Source organism: Tupaia chinensis, unplaced genomic scaffold, assembly GCF_000334495.1.
Source record: "Tupaia chinensis unplaced genomic scaffold, TupChi_1.0 Scaffold000360_1, whole genome shotgun sequence".
NCBI classification, from domain to species: Eukaryota; Metazoa; Chordata; class Mammalia; order Scandentia; family Tupaiidae; genus Tupaia; species Tupaia belangeri.
Window position 1 is genome coordinate 3,122,003 of NW_006159856.1, and position 6,655 is coordinate 3,128,657.

The 6,655-nt window shown below is 56.8% G+C and overlaps 1 protein-coding gene across 1 annotated transcript in view; it reads left to right on the forward strand.

The window, feature by feature from the left end:
* RGS12 (regulator of G protein signaling 12) overlaps positions 1-6,655 on the forward strand; it is a gene marked incomplete in the record, with an annotated part of 188,317 nt that overhangs the window by 180,326 nt on the left and 1,336 nt on the right.

The following is a 6,655-nucleotide window of genomic DNA, read 5'->3' on the forward strand; positions in this document are numbered from 1 at the left end:
GGCAGGGCCCCAGTCTGCTGGGGAGGGCATCGCGCTGGAAATTCCTCTGCATACCTCGCCTTCTAAGAAGCTGTGTGTGCTTCTAAATTAGGCTATAGTGGGGATTCTTGATATTGGAGAATTCCTTGTCACACAAGCCTCCTGCCAGTTGCCTGCACCTGAAACCTCATCCATGCGTGCCCTCAGCTGTACGGCCTAGCAGCAGCTTTTGCACTCCTCAGCCAGTGGTGAGTCTGCACCGAGCACTGGCTTGTCTTTCTCAGAGTCTGGAAGTTTAGGTTTCATCCACAGTCACTCTCATCAATTCTAACAGTTGCTATGAAATATTTCTAAGGGTTGACCCTGTGGCCTAGTGGTTAAGGGAGCCGGATCCCACACAACCAGCTACATAGTTTGAATTCCAGCTTGAAAAACATGCTGGGTGCATACACGTGCATGTTCCAGATCCTGACAGGATAGAGAAATCAAGGAGAGGTAGGGAACCAGCAGTTAGCGTAATGGCTAAGTCGCTGGACTCCCATGTAGAGGAGAAGGGATTGCGGTGTGACCATCCCCCCTGGGGGGCGATTTCTCGCTTTCTGTCTCTATGTCTCTCTCTGTCTGTCTGGCGAGCGCATGCGCCCTACAGTGAAAATCTCTCCAAAAAAAAAAAAAAAGGAAAAAAGAAATCAAGGAGAGGTAGGGAACCAGCAGTTAGCGTAATGGCTAAGTCGCTGGACTCCCATGTAGAGGAGAAGGGATTGCGGTGTGACCATCCCCCCTGGGGGGCGATTTCTCGCTTTCTGTCTCTATGTCTCTCTCTGTCTGTCTGGCGAGCGCATGCGCCCTACAGTGAAAATCTCTCCAAAAAAAAAAAAAAAGGAAAAAAGAAATCAAGGAGAGGTAGGGAACCAGCAGTTAGCGTAATGGCTAAGTCGCTGGACTCCCATGTAGAGGAGAAGGGATTGCGGTGTGACCATCCCCCCTGGGGGGCGATTTCTCGCTTTCTGTCTCTATGTCTCTCTCTGTCTGTCTGGCGAGCGCATGCGCCCTACAGTGAAAATCTCTCCAAAAAAAAAAAAAAAGGAAAAAAGAAATCAAGGAGAGGTAGGGAACCAGCAGTTAGCGTAATGGCTAAGTCGCTGGACTCCCATGTAGAGGAGAAGGGATTGCGGTGTGACCATCCCCCCTGGGGGGCGATTTCTCGCTTTCTGTCTCTATGTCTCTCTCTGTCTGTCTGGCGAGCGCATGCGCCCTACAGTGAAAATCTCTCCAAAAAAAAAAAAAAAAAGGAAAAAAGAAATCAAGGAGAGGTGATCGCAGTATGATCATGCCCCATGAGGGGAGGGGTGTTTTCTCCCTCTCTTTGTCTCTGGTAAGGGCATGTGCCTGCTGGTTAAAAAAAGAAAAACTTCAGTGACATGACACGATGGCTGCAGCAGACCCATCCTCCAGCGTGAGTGCAGGTGGAGATGCAGCCAGGCTCTCAGGGCGCCCCATCCCCAGCCACGGGCCTGCAGCGTGCCTAGGAAGACCATTTCCCCGGATCTGCGCTGTTTGACCACCCTGCCCTTCTGTCCTTAGGTCTTCCGTGCTGGGTCAGTCTCCACCTGGGGCAGGGAAAGTTCTAGTCTTCTAGAGGTAGAAGGTGGACCTCTTACTGCCCAGTAACCTGGGCAAATCCTCCTCCTCCTGTGCTTCCATTTCCTGGCACATAAGAGGGGAACATCAAATGAAAGAACTGTCAAAGCCCTTCATGAGACTCCAGGGCTCTCTGAGGGGTGGGTGTGTGTGTGTGTGTGTGTGTGTGTGTGTGTGCGTGCACGCGTGCCTGCCTGGTGTGTTCTAGCAGTGTGTGGAAGTGTGAGTGTTTTATGTTCATGCATTATGGATTTGTATGTTTTATATCCATGTGTAGTATGTGTGTGCATGCACACACTTGCATGCACATGACTTCCTGGTCTATGTATCCATGTGTGTGGGGTGTGTGTGTGTATGCATGTCCTTGTGGCACGTGTGTATATGCATTCCCCTAGCATGTTTTGTGCAGATATATTCAAGTCCCATCGTAGTGGGACTTTTCACTCTAGCATCCCCCGCTAGTGAAATGCCTCTGGTAACAGCCATCTGAAGTCCTGGGACTGAAGCAGGATTTTTCACAAAGGGCAGAGGATTCGAAAGGACACATGGCCCCAGAACTGGGTGCTCCTTGGTGGCCACAGTCTTAGCACATACCCCTTTGGCTGTTCCAGTAACATTTCCCAACCGTGCTCCTAACGGTTATCTACTTGGTTCCCACAAAAACTGTGGGAGCGGCAGGGCGGGCACCTATCAGCAGTTCCTGCCTGGATCCTGGTTCCCTGGACAGCCAGCTCTCTTGGGTGCTGGGAAGGGGGTGTGTGGGAATTATGGCCTAAAGGACACTGTTCCTGGTGAGGAAGCTCATTTGTGGACTGAGTCTGCCGTGTGTAGAGCCTGGAGCAGCAGAGGGGCTGCCTCCTGCCCTACCCTCTGGCCTATGACCCCCACACTCAGGGACTGAGCACTCAGCCATAATCAGGGTCAAGCATGGACCCCCAAGGAGACATCTGGAGCTCTTCCTAGGGCCTGGGCTTGGAGCTGCACCTTCACCACCTCTCCCTCTATCTGCTGGACAGGCCCAGAGGACCAGGAGAGATGAGACCCCCACCACTGCCCCACCTACAATACTTCCCTTCCACCTCCCCTGCCTCAGCCTGCGCCCCCCATCCCCACCCTCTTCAGGCTCCAGCTGGGCCCAGAGCAGAGCCGGCTTGGCCCTGTCCAGCGCCAGCGCACTGATGCCTGTCTCTGCTGCCACTGAGGCCAGAGTTGGATCTCGGTAGAGAACAAAGCTAGCGAGCCCCTCTCCAAGGGAGGCCGGGTTCCTAGGGCCCAGGGCCAGGCCGAGCTCCCTGTCCCCTCAGCTGGCAACTAGCAGGATCCCAGGAGGATACAGTCTCTATGGCTGCCAGCAGGGCATGCCTACACAGCCATCAGCTGAGGTCACCTGACCTGGGGGCCTTGTGCTGTCCAATTAGAGTGGCCACCAGGGTTCTCCATGCGAGTTTGGCTACGTGGGTGGCATGGCCTAGGAATGAGATCTCGGAGGCCACTCCCTCATCCTGCGGGTGAAGGTGATCAGACCACTGCCCTTGTGTGCTGGAAACCTGCTTGTACCAGGCTGACCTCCCTGCTGCCCCAGCCGGGGCCTTAGCACTACCGTGGTGACACCTTCTAGGAGTGAACAGCCCAGCCCTCTCCAGGCACAAATGCAGCTCAGACCTCCCCATCTAATGAGGAAGATGAGGGACCCTGGCTTTCTCAGGCACAAGTTGGCCAAAGGGATCTTGCAGTGGTTGCCAAGGAATGCAGCAGCTGTCTTTCTGGGTCCTCTCCAGAGCCCCCCTGCCCCTTCCCAGAGTACATCCTGGCACTTGGGCCTTGACCCTTGGACGGTAACAAATGGACCTCAGGGGACCAGCAGTTAGCATAATGGCTATGTTGTTGGACTCCCATGTAGTCGACTGTGGTTCACGCCCTAGACCCGGTGGCTTAAACTCACGCCGGGCACGTGAGCGTGCATGCCCAAGATCCCAAGAGAACGGAGAAGGGATTGCGGTGTGACCATCCCCCCTGGGGCATGATTTCTCACTTTCTGTCTCTCTCTCTCTGGCGAGCGCATGCGCCCTATAGCAAAAACCTCTCCAAAAAAAAAAAAATCAAAACCAAAACAAACAAATGGACCTCAGTCCTGAGCACTGCCTGCTATGATGCCCGGAGATGCCGGCTCCACAGACAGGGCCTCCCCATGGGCTTCCTAGGACTGATGGCCTGACCCAACCCCTCCTCCCAGACCTCAGCCCAGGCACTAGCAACATGGCCTTCCCGACTGCTCCCATCACATGCCCATCCTCAGCTTCCCTGCCCTCACCCTACACTTAGCCTGTCTGCCCAGTTTTCCAGCTGGTATCTGAGTGGAAGCCACGTTTACCTTCCAGAACTGGGATCTCCCTGTCCTGGAGAGTCTTGACCAGCTACCTGTGGTCGCCTCTGTCCAGCACTCTTGGGCTCCTGCCTGTAGCCCCTCCCCAGAATCTATCCCCATGTGAGGCTATGCTCTGTGTCACCTGACCTCCCTGTTTCCTGTGCACCACACCTTGTACCCTGCTGGGGCGCGTCTACCCCCTTGCCACATGTCTGTGTGTGACCGTAGTCCCTGCTCCCAGTAAATATTTGCTGGATGAAGATCTTTAATCCAGCCCCACCCCCTCACAGTCATGATCTGGGCTAGAGATTGCCTGGAGAAGTGACCGTGGGAGTCACAAGCCAGAAGCAAGGCTCTGGTGGGGGCTCTTTCCCATAGGGACCCCAGTCAGTGGGAGTTGAGGCCCTTAGGAGTGCACCACAGTTGGGGAGCCTGGAATGCCCAGGGGCCAAGGGCAGATGCCAGGGACCCTGGGCTCAGGCTCCCTCCACTCCCCTCTGCGTTTTCCAGTGTGAGCTGGTTCAGCCGTGCCTGGTCTCCTTGTTCCCTGCGAACTCAGGGTTGTGAAGTCTTTACAGTGGAGGTGGCAGGACTAGGCTACAAAGAGGATTCAAGAGTGTGGGGACAGAGCCCACAGCAAAGCATTTGGAGGTCAGGGAAGGCCCTTCTGGAAGCAAGAGGGGCAGTGGGACAGGCAGCTGGACTGAGCCTGAGGGAGAGCCTGGAGGAAAGGAGGTGCCTGACTCGGCCATGGCCTTCTCTAGAAACAGCGCCTGAGGACCAGGGCAGGGGTAGGGACTTGAGCTCTGCTGACCCCGGGCCAGCCCAGCACAGCCACCAGTGCAGAGGGCATTAGTGGTCAAAGGAAGAGAAGAACTGAGGGGCAATGGGCAGCAGGCCTGGGAAGCTTCCAGGCTCCTGGAGAGGGACTCCTGTCATTCCATACCCTGGGAGGGGCTCTGGCAGGGCCTCATTAGGGAGGGCCTGACTATGGTGTGTCGGATAAGTGGGGTGGGTCAGCCTGGGGGCAGGAAGCCGTTGGTGCCTGGGGAGGAGACCACGGAAGTCTGAAGGGCAGGAACTGATTCCGGCCTCACATCCGGTATCTAGGATGTGGGCCCGAGGGCCCTATGGATCCAGCATTGGGAGTAAGACCAGAAGGCCAGGTCCCAGAACTTGCCAGGGGAGTGCTGGAGGAGCCCGAGGAGGCCAGGTGGGAAGCGCTCCCAGGGCAGGCTGCGGCATGAAAGCAGTGACTGCCTGCTGCCCGTTGCTGGGCCTGGCGTCTGAGTCACAGGCCTGGGGCTGCTACTTACACAGGAGAGCAAGTCCAGGCTGAGCAGGCAGGAAGGGCCTGGGCCAGACACCCTTCCTGGAGACGTGCACATCCCTGGACTATGCAGAAGCTGTCCTAACCCCAGAAATAGAGGTGTGGGGTGGTCAGAGAGGTCTGTATTCCCGTGCAGGGCTTCCTGTCCATGCGGGCTGGAGGAGGAGTCTGGGCCTCCTGGATCTGTGTGGAGTTGCAGGCCCTTCCAGAGCCCGACAGATGCTCCAGGCAAATGCCCACAAAGTGACCAGTGATTAGGGACAAACCCTTGACTCTCTCCCCTCCCTGGTCATATCCCAACCCTACAGCCTGACATTCAGAGCCATGGAGACCCAGTGACCGGCAGGGAACAGATGGTGCTGTCCCTGTGGCCAAGGATCCTAGCAGGCTCTAGCAGAACGTTTGCTGAATGACTAGAGGACTGCCTGGGAGAAGCGTCTAGTCTCAGCTGCTGCACGTGGGCCCTGGGGCCTCCGGAGGGACAGCCCAGGGGCATCACGGACGGGCCTGCCCAGATAGGACACATGTTCTGGCAGCTTTCCTGTGGGCCGTGCTGCGTACTGACGTCCTAGGGGCTGTGATGAGAGCTCCAGCTTGTGGGAGAGGCCGAGCTGGGCGCCCTCAGAGGGCACACTGCACCCTCTGCCCACAGGCGGGGACTTGCTCTGTGAGGCCACAGGGAAGGTGCTTCCGGAAGTTCGGGGCTGAGTGTGAGGTGTGGCAAGGCTGGGGGGACACCATGGAGCAGCTGAGGAGGCACAGACTGCTGAGCGCTCTGGCTGTCTTAGGGACCTCAGGACCGTGGAGAGAACAGAGTCCGCACCTTTCCTGGCAAGAGTGTTTTCCTCTGTTACAGCTGAGGAAACAGGCCTGGAGTGGGCCAGTGGGTGTGAGATTCTTTGTCCCAGATTCTCACAGGCCGGGGGCTGGACTCTTCCTTCAGCCTGTCCACAGAGGGCCTGGGTCAGAGCTCCCCTGCCCCACTCCCAGCACCCCCAGGCGCCAGGCTGCACAGAGAAGGGCTCAGCACCTGGGGAGGGCTGTCAGAGTAAGGCCACCGCGGGGACCTCCGCAGGTGAGCCAGCTCTGGCCTGAGATGCAGTGGGGAAGGGAGTGACCATGATGTGTCTGAGTGGAGGTCTTGCGGGGGGCCACAGGGCTCCTCCCACTCTGTCTCAGAAGAGACTGGATCCCAAGGGCATGCCCATCTCTGCCCTGTCCTGGAGTCCTCTTTTTTTTTTTGGAGAGATTTTCACTGTAGGGCGCATACGCTCGCCAGACAGACAGAGAGAGACATAGAGACAGAAAGCGAGAAATCACCCCCCAGGGGGGATGGTCAC